We start from the raw sequence: 19,318 nt of genomic DNA on the forward strand, positions 1-19,318 counted from the left end.
CCAAATATTCATTTATTCATTCATTCAGAATGGATTTAGATTCAACTTCAAACAAATGATCTCTAAATCAACGATAGTCCTACGTCACCCTTGCGGTTATACCATAGATATAACCCACTTCCTGTTTTTTAAATTAACGCAAATGCACTCGCGTGTCGCGACTTATTGTGCTATTCACCAAGATCTGAAGGGACGACACATCAAAACTCACGAAATAAATTTGAAGGATAGAACTTTCTTAAAATCGCCTGGAAACAGTATAACGTTGAGATAGAAGCAACGATGTTGATCCCGATGCCAACTCCACTTGGGGGACTAATTGTTATTGGATAAGAATCGGTAGTATACCACGATGACGATTGAAGCAGGCAAGTTGGTGCACAAAAGGTATGGAACGACCAATTGCCCGTGTTCACAATAATAACATTATTTTCCCTTAACACTGCCACACTAGATTATGATGTAACATGTCTGAACATCTCTCCCTTGGACGAAAGCTCCAGCCGTTCGGAACTGGTTGCCCTTAATTATTGTGTGTCCTCGGAGACGGTTATATGTTTTACTTCGTCATGAAGAAAAATACAGACCAACACACCAAAAAAGTAACGATTGGAACCCAGCCGACAATTCTGAAAACGTACCGGTATTTACCTGTTCGGATCGCCCAAATGATATTTACAGCTCTAACCACAAGCTAGTTTTCTCGAATGTCAACCTGAAGGAAATAAATCGTATGTGCTCACTTAATGCCGAAGCGTATCAGGACAGTTTGGCTCTTGCAATCAAAAATTCGGTTATTCTTGGTACAATTGATGAGATTTAAAGTTGCACATTCGAACGGTAACAGGGTGAGTCGCCACGTCATACCGCATATCAGGAAGTTTCTCAAGCATTCGATGTTATAACGGTGCGAATGCAACTTCAGGACTAGAGTGGTCTGACTTCTTCGAGACAGAGCGCGTCAGCTCAGACGACAAATGTAACTTACTCGAGCAACATGGTACTGTTCAAGCCAGGAGCCAGCAGTGCCGAGTTTGGTCAAGAAGTTGAAATTGCACATCAATTCATGCAAACGGAGTATACTATGTCATTGATTTCGGAGAAGTTGGGTAACGACTCGAATGCATCGTCGTCACAGCACTGGTGTATCAAGCGGAACCGGAACACAAAGTAGGAAGGATTATCATCTATCACTACGCGGATGGAGCCCTCACTCAAGTTAGCGAGAAGGGAATCAAGAGCGCGTGCTATTCTTTCATTAAGTTCAATGGTCGTGTATTGGCTAGCATCAATTCAACCGAACGATTGTATGAGTGGACTGATGATAAGGATTTGCGACTTGAATGTAACCATTTCAATAACGTGTTGGATTATATTGTAAAACCAAGGATAAACTAGATTAATGCAATCACTTGGATTCCTCAGAGTAACAGTTTTTTTAACAGGCGATTTCATGTTGGTGGGTGATTTGATTCGATCTGTCACGCTAGATAATTTTGAGGAGATCGCTCACGACTATCAACCAAATTGGATGCCAGCAGTAGAAATATTAGATGACAATGCCTTCCTCGGGAGGATATCAGAACAATCTATTTGTTTGCTAGTAGTAAATAGGGTTTCCGTAGCTCTGTTTATCATACGAACAATTTTTGTATTAATTTGAAGGGCCACAACAACGGACGACGTACGACAGCAAATGCTCAATTCCATCTCGGTAATATGATGAATATATTCCCCCACGGTTCGCTCATGATGCAAAACATTGGTGAGCGTACGACGCCGACAACGGGCTGTTTGTTATTTTGGTCAGCTATCGGTCTGGTCACACGAATACCACCTGATTATGAATTATGAATTTCTTCGAAAGATACAAGAAAGTTTGACTGACACAATCAAATCTGTTGGTAAGATTGATTATTCGTATTGGCATAGTTATCATACCGAAATGAAAACGGAACGTTGCGGGGGATTTATTGATGGAGACCTTGTAGAAGCTTTTTAGATTTAAATCGGGAAAAAATGTACGATGCATTTGTATTGCAGATCGACGTGGATGAAACTAAGAAGGAAGTGGCCGAAGGTGATATAATCAATATTGTAGAAGACCTAACAAGAATACATTAGGATGTCCAGTGTTGATCATTATTATTCAATCGATGCTATCAGTTGTTTTCTGACACAAATGCTGGGAAAGCGAGATAATACACATTTTTCTAACAAAGTTTATTAATAATTCAACTCATTAAGAGAGAGTGATTGACAATAGAACCAGATCGAGCTAAGATCAAGAATTTCAGCATTCCTCGCGAAAAACAGAAAGTGGGTTATATCTATGGTATAACCGCAATGGTGACGTAGGACTATCGTTGATTCAGTGATCCTTTGTTTGAAGTTGAATCTGAATCCATTCTGAATGAATGAATAAATGAATATTTGGGGGATTTCGAAAATGAGAGCGTTACGTTGGAGGTACAAGGTTTTATGCATCCAATATTGGATACGAAAATATCCTACTGATGGGGAAGAATAATCTTCAGAAGCTATCCTGTTAATTGCGATTGATTAAAAAATCACAAAACCAAATGTATTTGGTCACAGTGTTACATGGATAGAAAACATTCAAATAAACTCTTCCACATGAATGTAATTTTAAATTCCCAGAGGAACTGGCAGATTATTTTCCGGATCTTTCTCGATGCTGAATGGCATCCAAACGGAAAGAATTCCGTGCGTGTATGTGTGTGTGTAGCGGCTGCTTCGATGGTCACCTTCTCTTCTCCTGAAGGATCGGCTTCTCTGTGCTCCCTCACAGTTTCAAACAAACTGCTCGCGTTTCAGGGCAGATCTCGATGTTGTCTTGTCGATGTCCTCACGAAAAATGAATGCGTCTCACCACCAGAATATCGCTTAAGTATGCTTTTTGTGTGTGATTGAATCGAGAGAAGGCGTGGTTTACGATGGCAGTTTGGAAGGCAAACTAGAGGGGAATGAACTCTCTGAGCTCGGAACTTTCGGCGACTGAGCAATAATCGATTGCGGGCGCATACAATATTGGATACGGAAATATCCTACTGATGGGGAAGAATAATCTTCTGAAGCTATCCTGTTAATTGCGATTGATTGAAAAACCACAAAACCAAATGTATTTGATCACAGTGTTACATGGAAAGAAAACATTCAAATAAACTCTTTAACATGAATATATTTAACATGAAAATTCCCAAAGGAACTGGCAGATTATTTTCAGTAACGATTAGATATTTCCACATTTTCCTCGATACTGGAAGCCCACCAGTGGTTAATGCCAACTCGATAACCACCTGTTAATAGCACTTGATTGAAACATATTTGGTCACAGTGTTACATGGATAGAAAACATTCAATTAAACTCTTTCACATGAATATATTTTGAAAATTCCCAAAGGAACTGGCAGATTATTTTCCAGCAATGATTAGATATTTCCACATTTTCCTCGATACTGGAAGCCCACCAGTGGTTAATGCCAACTCGATAACCACCTGTTAATAGCCGCGCGTGTATGTGTGTGTAGCGATGTCTTCCCAGGGAACCGTTTGTGGCATCACTCTCCTCCTGATAGATTCCCTTCTAGCCTAGGGTGCACAAACAGGCTCTTGGTGACACCGTTCATCCGCGCTTTCATGTTAAATAAAGAGCTTCACCGCAACAGCGACAACATGCTCCAATCGCTGTTCAATTAGAACTGAGTGGATTTCCGAGCGCCGCTCGCTTATATACCGATTGGTGATTTCAATAGCCTGTTTTGAAAGCAATTTTAAGACTATTGAAACAAGTTTTTGGATCGAAAAGTAACAAGTATATAACGCGTAGACATTTTATCTTTCGAATGAAGTTTTTATCATACCATTTCGTTCAGTTGTTTAGGAGCTATTAACGCTCAAAATCTCGGTCTCCGGCGTAACGCTTTCGTTTTCGAAACTTTGATTTTACACCCCGGTATAGAAATGAAAGACGTAGTCCTACGTCAAAATTATTTCATGTTTGTTGGATAATAAAGAAACACCAGTGAATGTACAAAGTTCGTACAACATCTCGTTATTTTGATTCGAATAGTCATGCACGGCGTATTTCTCAAAACTATTTAAGAGTTTTATCAAAACTTTATTACTTTTTGAATAAGAAGCATGGAATATTCAGGTGTAACGCGACATGCGTAGGGGGATGTTAGTGTTGGTGCTGTAATTGGAGTAATGAAAGATGTTATGATATACAATTTGAATGAAATGTAGTGGTATACCTATAAGGTTGGATATTTCCTAACGTTCACATCTTTCCATCGGACACTACCAAATCACCTTCTGGAGAAATGTCGGCCCTGTGAATGAACGAATAGGTTAGTTGACTTCGAACTCTTCCGAATGCGATCATATTACTTATTCCAATGCTTCTTTCGTTCGTGCTGATCCTGCAGCGGGGTGCGTGCTCCCCAAGCGAACCTACATTAGAACGACAGGCTGGTGGTGGTTTCCCACTGTAGCCTGTATGCATTGGAATGGGCGACCATTTGGGCGAATAGGGACCAATACTATCGGTCGGATCCTCCTGGGACCAACGCTTACAACCGAAACTTCCATCGCTTGTGCTGTATCCAGAATCGAAGTGACCTCGTTGGCTCTGGGTACCATCCAACAGCCTTCCGGAGGAATTTTTCGACGAGAGCGCCGACCTCCGTAGTAGTAGTAGTAGTCGATTTCTCCTTTTTGGCTGCCGCTGTTTCTAGCACCCTTATCATAGTTTTCGAACGAATAGGATACGTACGCAAATCCCATCCTTGTTTTCGTACGAGTCATTCGTCGTATTTTCAATTTACAGTCGTACTAGATCAAATTATTGGTGTACTACATTATCGACATCGTTGACAGTCAGGAGGTGTTTACGTATCGAACGTGTTTAATTTATGATACAAAGTTATCTGAACGTTGGAGTTTATTATTGCGGTTTTTATTTGTGCGGCTCAATAAAAACAAGATATAAATCTGGTGAGATTTTTTAAAACATGTCCGGACGATTTGTACTCTGAATAACATGATTGTTCGAAATTGTTGAACACAGATAATCTTCCGCTAGAGGAACAAGATCCGGCTATTCTAATTGCGGTTTGTCGGCTATCATACTATCGGACATGCAATGCGTGTGTGTTCGCCCTATTCGCTATACGACTAGTCGGTATTTGGCATTGACAAAATCCCTGCTATGCAACCGCCGTCCGGTAGCAGTAGATGACCTTATTGTGTAATTTACAGCCAGGTTCCGTCGCAATTACGAGTTCAGCCACCGGAACCAACATGTTACTGTGAAAAACTACATAAGTGCAGGTGAACAGCGACACCAAGATAAAGGAAACGAGGAAGAGCCAGAAAGGCTTTCGCCTGGACACACTCGAACTTTGTGGATTTGATGAAGATGCCTCAATCAACGCCTCGCCAATCGATCCGTCGACATGCTAGCACAAAATCAAGTCAACAATAAAATAATTGCTCAGCAACTATTTTTAATGAAATTCTCACCAAAAACCAACAGACTGATATTTTGCGCCGAATGCTCATGAAAAACAATGTTGAGAATATAACAAAACAAATGCAATAACAGCACAAATCAACCCAACAGCCGCGTTATCCATCCCAACGTGAGCTTCAGTTCCATACCCAATCCATAATGAAGAACGCTTTGCTCCGTAAAAAACTGCAGAATCAACGCAAGGCGCTTTGTGATCAGAACAGTCGAATTGCTGCCGCTACCGCTGTGATTAACAACGGTGAACCAAATACAGTTGTGCAGCAATTCGTACAATCGATTCGTCTAAACATGCAACGAAGTTTTTTGGTTCTTAGTCAAACTACTAACCGGCCGGTGACAAATATCCTAATGGTACATATTTCTCTGCAAAGCCGACTGCAGGAGCAGCTACTCTCCGTCACGCAAAAATTGTGTCAACAGGAACGTGGTCCCATAAGCGCTAGAACTTCTTAGGAAACATCGAATTCTACAGATCAATTCTTACATGTTACGAGAGAACTGGATTCTGTGCAGAACTGGAGAACAGTGCAGAAATGGTTATATTTTGCAACATTCAAATTTAATGATGTTTTGTATTATATATTACCGTTCCTCATGATTGTATTTTTATATGTTTGTGGTTTTTCTTAATAACGTGCTTCGTTCCATCATTGTTATATTTTTTATGCAAGCGGAATTTCGATACAAATTCTCACTATCTAATTTATATTCTGCAAAATCGCACAGATTGATTTGTCGTTAGGTTTTCCCATCAAGTTTATTATTATAACACGATTGTAAATTATAAAAACGTATGTTAATTTTTTTTTTTCGCTTTGTTATTGTCGGGCTGAAAATAAGTACTTTAATAAAAATACTTATTTTCAGCAATTAGTTTTATATCAGACTTTATTGTACAGCACACCAAATACTTCCGTCCGCTCGCTATCCCTTCTACCATTCAACCCCTTTTTCTCTATCTACTCTCTCTGACCTTCTACGTCCTCTCTCTTTCTCATATACGCTCACATCATACTCTCTGCGTTCAGCACTACTTCTTACTCGAGGGACAAGACCCTACATCCAACCTTCTCTTTAATAAAATGTTTGTGTTTCATAAGCAACATAATCTTTAAAATTCTTCGGCTGAACTCTCAACCGTTTTGTAGATATAGGTACATCTTGTCGATCATTCTCCGCGAGGTCCTCCGATAACAATTCTTCATTCTGTAGCTCGCCCTCTTCTTCACTCGAGCCACTTGACGACATCGATTCTTGTCCAGTCTCAGCCTTTTTGAGATGCACTACATTACGTTTTAGTCTTTTACCCGATACAGTCGAACGTAGGGTCACTTCCGAACCCTGTCTTTCAGTTACTTCAAAATGTTCCGGCGAGAAATCTGTTGATAGCTTGTTATCCTTTTTCGTTCGTTTAACAAAAACCTTATCGCCTACCGCCACCGGATTTGTGCGGGCCTTCCGTCTTGCATCTGCGTACATCTTTCCCTTCGCTTTAAACAAACGATCACGATCCCTTGTATCAGCATCGTTACGCATAATAGCAGGCACTGCCGGTAATTTACTTCTTATGCGCCGTCCGAACATCATCTCCGAGGGTGACTTTCCTGTAATAGAGTGGTCAGTAGCGTGATATGCCAACAAGAATTTCCGTAATTCCATACGCCAATTCTGCCCCAATTCCTGAGCGATACGTAATCGTTTGAGAATAGTACGATTTTGACGCTCCACTTCGCCGTTAGCTTGTGGCCAGTATGGTGTGGTGTTTACTAAATCGATCCCAAATTCTTTACAGAACTGTCGAAACTCCACGCAATCACCGCTGAGCTGAGGTCCATTGTCAGCTCTCATAACCCGAGGAATACCATATCTGCTGAACATGGTCGCCAACTCGACCACTGTATCCTTTGTTGTAATCGATGTCATTTCAGCCACTTCGACATAGCGACTATAATAGTCAACGGCTACTAATAAATACTGACCTTCCGGCAGTGGCCCCAAAAAGTCTATTGCTATTTCCTCCCAAGGGCTTGTCGGTAACTGTTTACGGATCATAGGCTCCGGTGGATCGGGTGCAGCAACCAGGGTACAGGGTTGACATTTTCTCACAAACATCTCAATATGCTTGTCCATTTTTGGCCACCAGGTTACTACTCGTAAAAAGGTCTTCATCATCCGTATGCCCAAATGTCCTTCATGTGCAATCTCCAACACGCGATCACGCAGCTTAACTGGAACTACCACACGATCTATTCGCAATAAAACTTCTCCAACACAGCATAACTCATTCGCAAAAATACGGAAATCGATTGGCATTTCATCGTGACTGTTATTCTGAAGTCTCTTGATTACATGTTGTAGTTCTGGATCTAGATTAGTGGCTTCAACTAATTCTTTCCACTCAATGGCCACCGCGCTTGCAGACATATTCGCAATCTCTTTAACCATTACCTCCTCCAATTCATCAAACGCTACGGGTCGCAGAGTTGTCAGTCGAGATAGCACATCTGCAATGTTTTGATCTCCAGGAATATACGTAATAACGTATTCCAAGCTCTGAAGTCGAAGAACCCATCGCTCGATTCTAGCGCATGGTCTAGAACGATGAGTGAAGAGATAGACCAACGCCTTACAGTCGGTTAGCAACTCAAAAACCTTTCCGTAGAGATAGATATAAAATTTCTCCACGCTCCAAACCAGGCTCAGGGCTTCCTTCTCGGTGTGACAGTATCGCCGTTCTGTCTCGGTTAACGATTTCGATGCGTAGCTTATTATTCGATGCTCTCCTTCCCTATTCACTTGTACGAGTATGGCTCCCAGTGCAGACGGACTAGCATCCGCCATCACGAGTGTACGATCGCGTACGTTAAAGAAACCAAGTGCCACAGATTCGGTCATTGCCTTTTTAATATTTTGAAATGCTTCATCCTGTTTTCCTTCACACTTGAAGATGACTCCCTTTTTAGTTAATTCTCTCAAAGGTTTGTCAATAGAAGCCAAATTAGGGATATAACGATTCAGGTAGTTAGCTAACCCAAGGAAACTACGTGTTTCGTTAGCGTTTTCTGGTTTCCTGAATGATAATAAAGCCTCTATCTTTGCATTCGAAGGACTAATTCCCACTTTCATAATTTTGTGTCCCAAAAATTCGAGCTCAGTTACCCCAATGACGCATTTTTTCCAATTGAGTTGAACGCTTCGCTTCTTCAGTCTGAGAAGTACCTGATTCAATCGAGCATTATGCTGCGCATCGTCCTTTCCTTCAATATAAATGTCATCTATGTACCACCAAGCCCCATCACAACCAGCCAAGATAGAGTCCATAGTCTTTTGGAATATCTCTGGCGCCGTAACTAATCCGAATGGCATTCGCTTGGAGCGTAAAATCCCTCGGTTTGTAATAAATGTCGTAATATCACGAGACTCTTCATCCAGTTCAAGTTGTAAAAACGTTAGTTTTCCGGAATTTGCCCTCTGTTGCCGATGAGTATTTTTTCTCCTTGTAGGTTTGAATTTTATACACACGTCCTGCTACATTTTCTTCTTCATCAGTTGTTCCGAAAATCTTGATTTGTTGTTCCACTTCTTCCAGGGACTTTCCGAATTCCTCGATCTCCTCCACAGAGCGGTCTTTTTGAAGAATACGCTTTCGTAGCTCCTCGGAGCGACATCCCTCCGCAATCGTGTCAACTAACATTATGTCAAATAGAATACCTCGGACTTTTTCCGGATATTTTTCTAGGCCACATTCACCGATTTGCTGTCGCACCCTTACAACAAACTCTGCAAACCGTTCTCCTTGAAGCTGCTTCAGACGTCTCAGTTTGTGCCGTTCTAATACATCTTGTCGCCCTGGCTTAAAGAAGTCATCAAAAGCTTGAATGGCAACATTGTAATACTGCTTTTCGGGAGTTACATAGGAAAAATTTTCCACGTCAGGTAAATTCTGAAAAAGAGCTTGCAGTTGGGGTCCGCCAAAGTGCAACAGCTTTGACCGCTTTTTCTTCTGGTCGCTAATGTCTTCGGATTCGAAATAGCACTCGAGCGATCGCTTCCAGATTACCCATTCTCTCTGTAGTTTTCCTTTGTTGATATCGCTGCACTTGAACTGTGGCAAAACTCGAGACTGCTCCATCTAAAATCAAATTTGAAAAAACCGAATTAAATATCTTATGTTACTCCATGTCAATACTCAACGAACTAACTCTGACTTTTATTCCAAGTCAGATAGGAACAACACTTATGCAAGCTTCATTAATTGAAACAAAATCGTCAATTATCGCTATGTTACTTCAACCCAAATAAGCATAAAAATCAATTAAATGGCAAATCTATTCCAAACTAACTTCCGGTGGTTCTCAAACCAAGAATATCAATTCCCAATTCAATTACCTTAACATAGTCGATTCCCAAACCGACCCTATTGATTCCCAAATCGATGATTTACTCCGTCGGTTCCCAAACCGACACTATCGATTCCCAAATCGATTATTCACTCAGTCGATTCCCAAACCGAAACTTTCGATTCCCAAATCGATTATTTACTCAGTCGATTCCCAAACCAACGCTATCGATTCCCAAATCAATGAAATAAAATAGTCGATTCCCAAACCGACACTATCGATGACATAACATAGCCGATTCCCAAACCGAAACGACGTTATCGATTCCCGAATCGATCGATTTCCTTATGGTTTCAACACTTCACACATTTACCATTAAATTTCTGTTGTATCACAGAAAAAAATCAACGCCCGAAAATCAAAACACATAAATTCAGCAGCATTAAATCTTACAAAATCACTTCCAATTCCCTCTCTTTCTCCAGTCAATCCACCATCATTCCAGGTAAACTATTTCAATTTTGTTAGTCGGCCATTTTGAATAGCAGCTTCGTTTCGCCTCGTTCGGAACTATTTTATCATCAATGTTTTCTGGATTTTGCTCGTAAATTTATTGCTCACCTTACTTGCTTTCTCCTCGTCGCCAATTGTCGGGTCAACACTTTAATAAAAAAAATTATTTTCAGCAATTAGTTTTATATCAGACTTTATTGTACAGCACACCAAATACTTCCGTCCGCTCGCTATCCCTTCTACCATTCAACCCCTTTTTCTCTATCTACTCTCTCTGACCTTCTACGTCCTCTCTCTTTCTCATATACGCTCACATCATACTCTCTGCGTTCAGCACTACTTCTTACTCGAGGGACAAGACCCTACAGTTATTTTTTGACACTACTAATATAATCGCTAAATATTTTCTGCAAAACCAAGCGTTAGCATCTTGTATATTGCCTAAAAACTGTCGCCTAAAAACTGCCTTACGGAGGTCGGCGCTCGACGAAAAATTCCTCCGGTAGCCTGTTGGACGGTACCCGTAACAGACGTGCTCACTTCGATTCTGGATACAACACAAGTGATGGAGGTTTCGATAGTTTTCGATAGCGTTAGTCTCAGGAGGGTCCGGACGATAGTGGTGGCACCTATTCGCCCAAATGGTCACCCATTCCAATCCACATATGCTTTAGTGGGAAACCACCACCAGCTTCAGTTGCACCAACAGCAGCAACATTTTCCTGTTGTCATCTGCGGGTACAACTGGTCTTTCAGTTCTGCTCAGTGATGAAAGCCACGGTGGTGGTGGCATAATACGTTCGCTTGAGGAAGAGTTCAAGAAAGGCATCGCGCTGCAGGATCAGCTTGAGCGAAAGAAGCTGTCGAATAAGAATAAGTAATATGATCGAATTCCAAGAACTTATTTATTAATTCGTAGGGTCGACATTTCTTCAGAATATGATTTGACACTTGAAAGTGTCAAGTCCGATGGGAAAATACGAACGCTAGGAAATATCCAACCTCATAGGTATACCTGATTACTTTGAATGAAATATAAATTGTATCCCATAACATATTTTAATATTCCTCCAATACAATATTCATGACTATTCGAATTAAAATAATGTGTAGTAAACAATACGTTCACTGAAATTTCTTTATTACCCTACAAACATGAAATTATTTTTCGCGACCATTGCTGAAATTCATGAGCTTGCTCGATCTTCGTCCAGCAGCCAGTTCGAACATCTCTCTTTGAATGAGTTGATTTATTAATCAACTTTTTTAGAAAAAAATGTAACTTCTCGTTTTGTCAACCAGAAAACAACTGATAGCATCCATTCAATAATAATGATCAACACTAGACATCCTAATGTATCCATGTTAGGTCTTCTATAATCTTGATTATATCATGTACGGCCGCTTCCTTCTTAGTTCCATCCACGTCGATCTGCAATTTTCAACAGATTTGATTGTGTCAGTCACATTTCCCTGTAATATTCGAAAAAAATCATAATTCATAATAATCGGGTGGTATTTGTGTGACCAGACCAATTGCATCGCTGACTATGCCAAATAGCACACAACCCGTTGTCGCCGTCGTTCGCTCACCAAAGTTTTGCATCACGAGCGAACCGTGGCGGAATACATTCACCATATCACCGAGATCGCATTGAGCAACCTTTGGTACTTGCTATCGTTCGTCGTCCGTTGCTGCGGCCCTTCAAATAAAAACAAAAATTGTTCGTATTATAAACAGAGCTACGGAAATCCTACTTAGCCATCTTTTAGGCAAACAAATAAATTGTTCTGTTATCCGCCCGAGGAAATCACTGTCATCCAATTTGGTTAATAGTCGCGAGCGATCTCCTCAAAATTACCTCCAGCGTGACAGATCGCATCAAATCACCTACCAAAATGAAGTCGCCTGCAAAAAAAACATTACTCTGAGGAATCCAAGTGATTGCATTAATCTTGTTTATCCTTGGTTTTATATGCCAACACGTTATTGAAATGGTTACATTCAAGTCGCAAATTCTTATCATCAGTCCACTCATACAATCGTACAGTTGAATTGATGCTAGCTAATACACGACGGTTAAACTCAATGAGAGAATAGCACGCTCCCTTGATTCCCTTCTCGCTAACTTGAGTGAGGGCTCCATCCGCGTAGTGATAGATGATAATCCTTCCTACTTTGGGTTCCGGTTCCGCTTGATGTACCAGTGCTGTTCCGACGATGCAATAAGTATTCGAGTCGTTACCCAACTTCGCCGGAATCAGTGACATAGTATACTCCGTTTGCATGAATTGATGTGCATGTAGCAACTCGAACGTATTCTGATCGATGATAAGTAGATTGTGAATTTCAACTTCTTGACCAAACTCGGCACTACTGGCTCCTGGCTTAAGCAGTGCCATGTTGCTCGAGTAAGTTACATTTGTCGTCTGAGTTGACGCGCTCTGTCTCGAAGGAGTCAGACCACTCGAGTCCTGAAGATCCATTCGCCCCGTTATAACACCAAACTATTGAGAAGCTTCCTGGTCCCATTTGTACCGTTCGAATGTGTAACTTTTGAATTTCATTAATTGTACCAAGAATAATTGAATATTCGGTTGCAAGAGCCAAACTGTCCTGATACGCTCCGGCATTAAGTGAGCACATATGATTTACTTCCTTCAGGTTGACATTTGAAAAAACCGCTGCCGAATGGTTCCGAACGGCTGGAGCTTTCGTTCAAGACTGAATGTGACAGTGCTGAGGGAAAAGAATGTTATTATTGTGAACATGTACAATTGGCCGTTTCATACCTCTTGTGCTCCGACTTGCCTGCTTCAATTTCGATATAATGAATGTCGCATGCAGTTACACACGCAAGCTAACATGAATTTCACGCGACTACACTAATGCACTTATCTTCCGGCGGATTCCATTCACATATCATCGATTCGTTGGCACATTGGATCAATCGTGCTGTTATGGAGTAACCTGAATAATTTGGCCATCGATATTCGCACAGTAAAATGTCTGCGGATCACTCAGAAAACCGGGAATTTCCGTTATTTCCAGACAAAAACTGTACCCAATGTAGGAATCTCAAATGAAAACAAAACAGAAGTGAAAAAATAAAAAAAACATCTTTCACCGATGTCGATAAAACAGTTTACCAAAATGGATCTAGTACACAGAAATACGGCCGTAAATGGGATAGCTTTTTCTTTGACGACGTATCGTATCCGACGAATCAATATACGGATACGGCCGTAAATGAGAATAAGGGTGATATTCAAAATTGAATAATAGTTGCATTCACATATCACTTTAGCGATAATCACCCTTATCATAGTTTTCGAACGAATAGGATACGTACGCAAATCCCATCCTTGTTTTCGTACGAGCCATTTGTCGTATTTTCAATTTGCAGTCGTACTAGATCAAGTTATTGGTGTACTACATTATCGACATCGTTGACAGTCAGGAGGTGTTTACGTATCGAACGTGTTTAATTTATGACACAGAGTTATCTGAACGTTTGAGTTTATTTGTGTGGTTTTGATTTATGCAGCTTAATAAAAACGAGATATAAATCTGGTAATGTTGCGTCCGCACGCAACCAGCACGATGAAGAAGAAAATTCTGTGTTTTTAATCCGTTTGTATTATACGATAAAAATTTCCTAGAATACATTTCGTGTTGATTTAGTTCATTTTCTAATAAATTAATTTAGATTTACATTTAGTAATCCTCTTCAACTTTTATACTCGTTTTCCGACAGGACATGACCCTAAGTACGAAAGTATCTTTGTAAGGCCTAAATAAAATAATTTAAAGCGAGAATTATGCATGACGAATGAATACTATAAGATTGATAACCTCCAATCCGTCCTCAAATATGTCTGGCGATTTGATTTTAATGTATCCTTTTGTATCTGTTGGTTTTAATGATATTCATCTATAGTTTTTAGTTTAATAATATTTCATTGAACCATACCTGATATAGGAATGAATATAATTATAAGCATAGAATTTAGGATAAAATTTAGAATTTGTTAAATAATTGAAGTTCACTTATGAGGAGTGTGGCTTTTGACAATTGCGTACAATTTATGATGTTTTTTTTGTTTATTCTTCTTCCCTACCATACTGTCAGTTCAATCTATTTTTGTGCGAGGCCTAACGTTCGCGGCGGCGCTTGCAACACTTCCCCCTCAGTACGTTGAATGTCATCCTGAAGCGTACTCTTTCTAACGCCGACGTCGAGGACAGCTATCTTCACTGCAGGTCGTTCTAGAATACCAGCTGAAGTTTGGACTGTTACTCTCCTTGCCTGACCATCTTTTGCTTGACTAGTGGCGATAACTCTGCCTTTTGGCCACACATTCCTAGGATGTCGGGGATCCACGATCACGACTATGTCATCAACCACTATGGGCTTCGCTGGCGTAAACCATTTAGACCTTCTGGTTAAACATGGCAAATAATCGCAGATCCACTGCTTCCAAAAGAAATTGGCCATTGATTGTGATAGCTCCCATGACCGTTTCAGCGCTACACCTGTATCTTCGCAAGTCACTAGAGGTTTCATACCATTAGCAGCTCCCAGAAGAAAATGATTTGGGGTGAGGACAAAGGCCAACTCATCGTCAACAGGGACTTGCGTTAGTGGTCTAGAGTTGATAATATTTTCAATCTCGACGAGTGCACTGTTAAGAACTTCATCACTGGGTAGTCTTGGCAATTTCAACTGTTGCAGATTACGTTTCACGGTCTGCACCAGCCTTTCCCACGCGCCACCCATGTGTGGGGATCCGGGAGGTATAAACTTCCATGTTGTGTTCTCGTTAACAAATTCCTCTAACAACCGTTCTTGGTTGACACTCTCCAACAGAATGAATAATTCTTTAGAGGCGCCCTGGAAGTTTGTGCCTCTATCACTGTAAATTTCAATGGGGATACCACGCCTTGAAATAAAGCGGCGCAATGCCATGATACAGGAACCTGTATTCAATGTGTGCGCGATTTCAATATGTATTGCTCGCGTAGTGAGGCATGTTATTAGAACACCCCAGCGTTTATCAGTGCGACGTCCGACAACTACCAACATAGGTCCAAAATAATCTATCCCTATGTAGGAAAACGGTCTGGCGAAGGCGGCTAGTCGTACGTGGGGCAAATCGGCCATAGCCGGCGGAATCACCTTGGCTCTCTCAATCTTACATTTTTGACACTTCGATCGAACCTTTCGAAAAGTAGAGTTAAGCCGGGAGATGGAATAACGAAGGCGAAGTTCGTTGATTACAGTTGCGTGATTGATGTGGTTCTTCTTTTCATGATAGTGTTGCATTATAAGGTGCGTTGTGTGATGTGCTGGTGGGAGTATTACAGGGTTTTTAGTTTCCTGATTGGCATGATCACAAGCTTGAATTCTGGTTCTGCTTCGTAGAACACCGGCTGCGTCAATGTATGGAGCTACACGAAATATAGGGCTGCCTTTTGGTAGAAGCACGTTAATATCGGGTTGCCGATTACGAAGCAGTGCGATTTCATCGCAATAACAGTCCATCTGCTCTTGGCGATAAAGTAGATTGGTTGCTACCACAATCTCGAACTGCTCCAATGGACCGGTCGTATAAGATTGTCCTTTGATCTTTTTTCGAAGGTTTCTTATGAAGCGCAGGACGAAAGCTGTAATTTTCTGTAATTTTTTCCAGTTTGAGTATTTTTCGGTTGGTATGATTCGTACAAAAGCTTCACAGTGAAGAAGCAGATGCGGTCGAAGCTCAAGATCAGTTGTTCCAACAGTAAATGGTGCTCGTGGCCACTCCTGCTCCGATCTCCGCAAAAAATCGGGTCCTATAAACCATCTGCTGCACGTGGATACATCGGGTATTCGCTCCCATTTTGTTCCATCGTCGGCTACATTTTTCTTCGACGGTACGTAACGCCAGTCACGCAAGTTCGTACTATCTAGAATTTCGCTTATCCGACATCCTACATATGGACTGTAGCGGCGATGGTCTGAGTTCAACCAACACAGCAAGTTACGGGAATCTGTCCAAAAATAAGGTTTTGATACGGTAATGGTGAGCGATTCAATTATGCTGTTCGCTAGTCGAACACCTAATACTGCGCCTTGGAGCTCACATCTCGGAGTTGACAGGTATTTCAATGGTGCTACCCGGGTCTTCGCGCTAACCAAGGAGCACTCTACCTGGTCACCTTCTTCAAAGCGCAAAAAAACTGCTGCTGCAAATCCATTATCTCCGCCGTCCATGAACGTATGCATTTGTACTGTGGTGTTTGAGTTTGCTGAAATCACTGACCGAAAGCAGCGAGGGATCTTGACCTTCTCAACAAGCGGTAACACCTTTAGCCAAACCAGCCACTTTTGAAACTGTTTATCTAGGATTGGGTCGTCCCATTGCACCCCCGACCTCCAAACTTCTTGCAGTAGTATCTTAAGGTACATTAATACGTGCGCTATCAACCCCAACGGATCAAAAATCATCATAAGGGTGCGTAAAATTTCCCGCTTTGTTGGAACACGGGTACCTCCCAGCAATTCAGGATTATGTCGAGAAGATAATTTGAACATATAGCAATCTGATTCTGTACACCACCATAGACCGAGTACTTTTTCGGTCGCCTTTTTCGCTCACTATCCAAATCTAAACTCATCCCGATAGGTTCTATCCCTGGTTCGTTGAGAGATTCTAGGACTAATCTTGAATTCGATTTCCAATTTCTCATCTGGAAGCCACCTCTTTGATGAACTAGTTCGACGTCTCGAGCTAGTTTTATTCCCTCATCTTCGGTTTCTGTACTCACTAACATGTCATCTACGTAATGACATCTAACAATGACGTCTGCCGCTGTTGGAAAGTCCTTCTGAAACTCGAACGCATTCAAGTTTTTTACATACTGCGCACACGATGGAGAGCATGAAGCGCCGAACGGCATTACGTTAGTTATATAAACACTAGGATGTGTATCCGTGGGATTTAAAAAAGAATCTCAAACAATGGCGATCCTCAGCAAGCAGAAGTAGTTGCAAAAACATTTCCCTTAGATCGCCGCAAACTCCCACCTTGAACTGCCTGAATTTGTGCAATACAGCTGGGAGGGAAGATAGTTGATCTGGCCCTTTCAGTAAAAGTGCATTTAATGATATTCCGTGAGAAGTGGCCGCCGCATCCCAATCTATTCTAAGCTTCCCCGCTTTGTTTGGATTGAATACGGGGAAGATAGGCACGTACCAAATACGAGGATGGAATTCTTCTAGTTCTACTTGCGAAAGTTTTCGGATGTATTGTTTTTCTTCGTACTCCGCAATCTTCGAACGTAACGCATCAGCTAGTGGCTTGTCCTTATTCATTCGACGTTCCAAGCATTCCCACCGTTTGTAGGCCATTGATCTACTTTCTGGAAGTCTTGGGTTGTCGTACTTCCAGAGAAGACCCGTAGCAAATTGATATCCTTTCCGTACTGTCAAGGATTGCAGCATCTCTTGTGCTCTCGTATTTTCCACCGACATCAAAGTTTTCGCAGAATTCACCACCCCCATGCTATCCAACGAGAAGTAGTTTTTCATCATTTGGTTGAAGTCTTCGTCATTTTGGCATTCACAGCGACCAGTGTGGAAAACGTGAAAGTTTACATAGTGTTTTGCCGGTTGGGCTTCATTGCAGCTCCCATAAACGATCCACCCAAGCCACCAAAACATAACCCAAACTCGTGTGATCTAGACCGATCAAAATCTTCGGTATAACGGAATTGTAGCCCTCTATGGGCATTCCTTCTAAATATGGATATTTGTTGCACAGCTCTTTCATCATCAACGTTTGTCTTGGTAGATTTAATTTTTGCACTGTTCGTACTCCGGAAAGCGAATATTTTTTATTGGAACTTCCAATTCCTGATATTTTCAAATCCACCTTTCGTGAGTTTTCTTCAATCCGACGAGTATCACCCGTCCACTTGAGACAAAGCGGTTGCTTGGTTCCATTTATACTAAGTTGGTCCAGCAGATCTTCCTCCATCAAAGTCAGCTCTGAACCGTCATCCAAGAACGCGTATGTTTTTATTTGCTTATTGATGCCGAATTGAATCACGGGAACTATCCTGAATAACGTATCACTACTGTGTGATTGATGAACATTACAGTTCTGGACGGATGACGGCAATACTGTTTGGTTGGTCGTTGAAACTTGATGTCCTTTCTCAGTGTGTAAGAGTGGATGATGCTTATAGCTGCAACCATTATTTACTCCACACACCCTTTGCTGTCGGCAAGACCCATAGTGACCACGTAGACACTTACGGCACAGACGCAGCTCACGAACTGTTGCCCATTTAGATTCGCTTGAAAACTCTGCAAACCTCCTACATTTCGTTACGGAAGCACAGTTTCCTTTGCATACTCCACAGTTCCTTGAATCTTCTTGTTTGCTTTGATCTCTATTGCTGGATTGGTCCTCAGATCGATGTGAGTCGGAGTGAATGTTTAAGAATTTGTTTTCTTTCTTTCCACGCGGTCTAGTAAAAGTATCTGTTATAAGCACATTACTGGCATCTTCAGCCATTGAATAAAGCCAACGATTAAAATCCGAAAGCGTCGGTACCACAATGCCACGAGCATGTTTCGCCCAAGACAATTTTAGACTTGACGGTAGCTTCTCGATCAGTTCGTATCGCAGTGATGCATTGTACATGAAATCCTGTACATCACAGGCTTCGATTGTAGCACACAAGTTTTCTACAGACAGTGCAAAATTCACCACAGTCTCCAAATTATCAATGTTTGGAGGAGGTAGAACTCGTATTTTTTTTGTGATAGCGTGAATAATCGTTTCTGGCTTCCCATAAAGCATTTTCAAGATTACCATCACTCCATCAACGTTTGACGGATGCAACAACCGACTTCGC

At 41.3% G+C, this 19,318-nt stretch overlaps 2 long non-coding RNA genes across 4 annotated transcripts in view; one reads left to right on the forward strand and one right to left on the reverse strand.

Annotated features, from left to right (window-relative positions):
- Positions 1 to 19,318, forward strand: part of LOC129761099 (uncharacterized) — a 39,723-nt gene that overhangs the window by 3,002 nt on the left and 17,403 nt on the right. The gene's annotated exons all lie outside the window — the stretch shown is intronic.
- Positions 11,463 to 13,515, reverse strand: LOC129761105 (uncharacterized). Its single transcript, XR_008740431.1, has 4 exons — positions 13,204 to 13,515; positions 12,169 to 13,150; positions 11,944 to 12,113; positions 11,463 to 11,883 (listed from the first exon to the last, which is right to left on the reverse strand). It is a non-coding gene; the product is annotated as an uncharacterized LOC129761105 (long non-coding RNA).

The sequence above is a fragment of the Toxorhynchites rutilus genome, chromosome 1 (genome assembly GCF_029784135.1).
Source record: "Toxorhynchites rutilus septentrionalis strain SRP chromosome 1, ASM2978413v1, whole genome shotgun sequence".
NCBI lineage: Eukaryota > Metazoa > Arthropoda > Insecta > Diptera > Culicidae > Toxorhynchites > Toxorhynchites rutilus.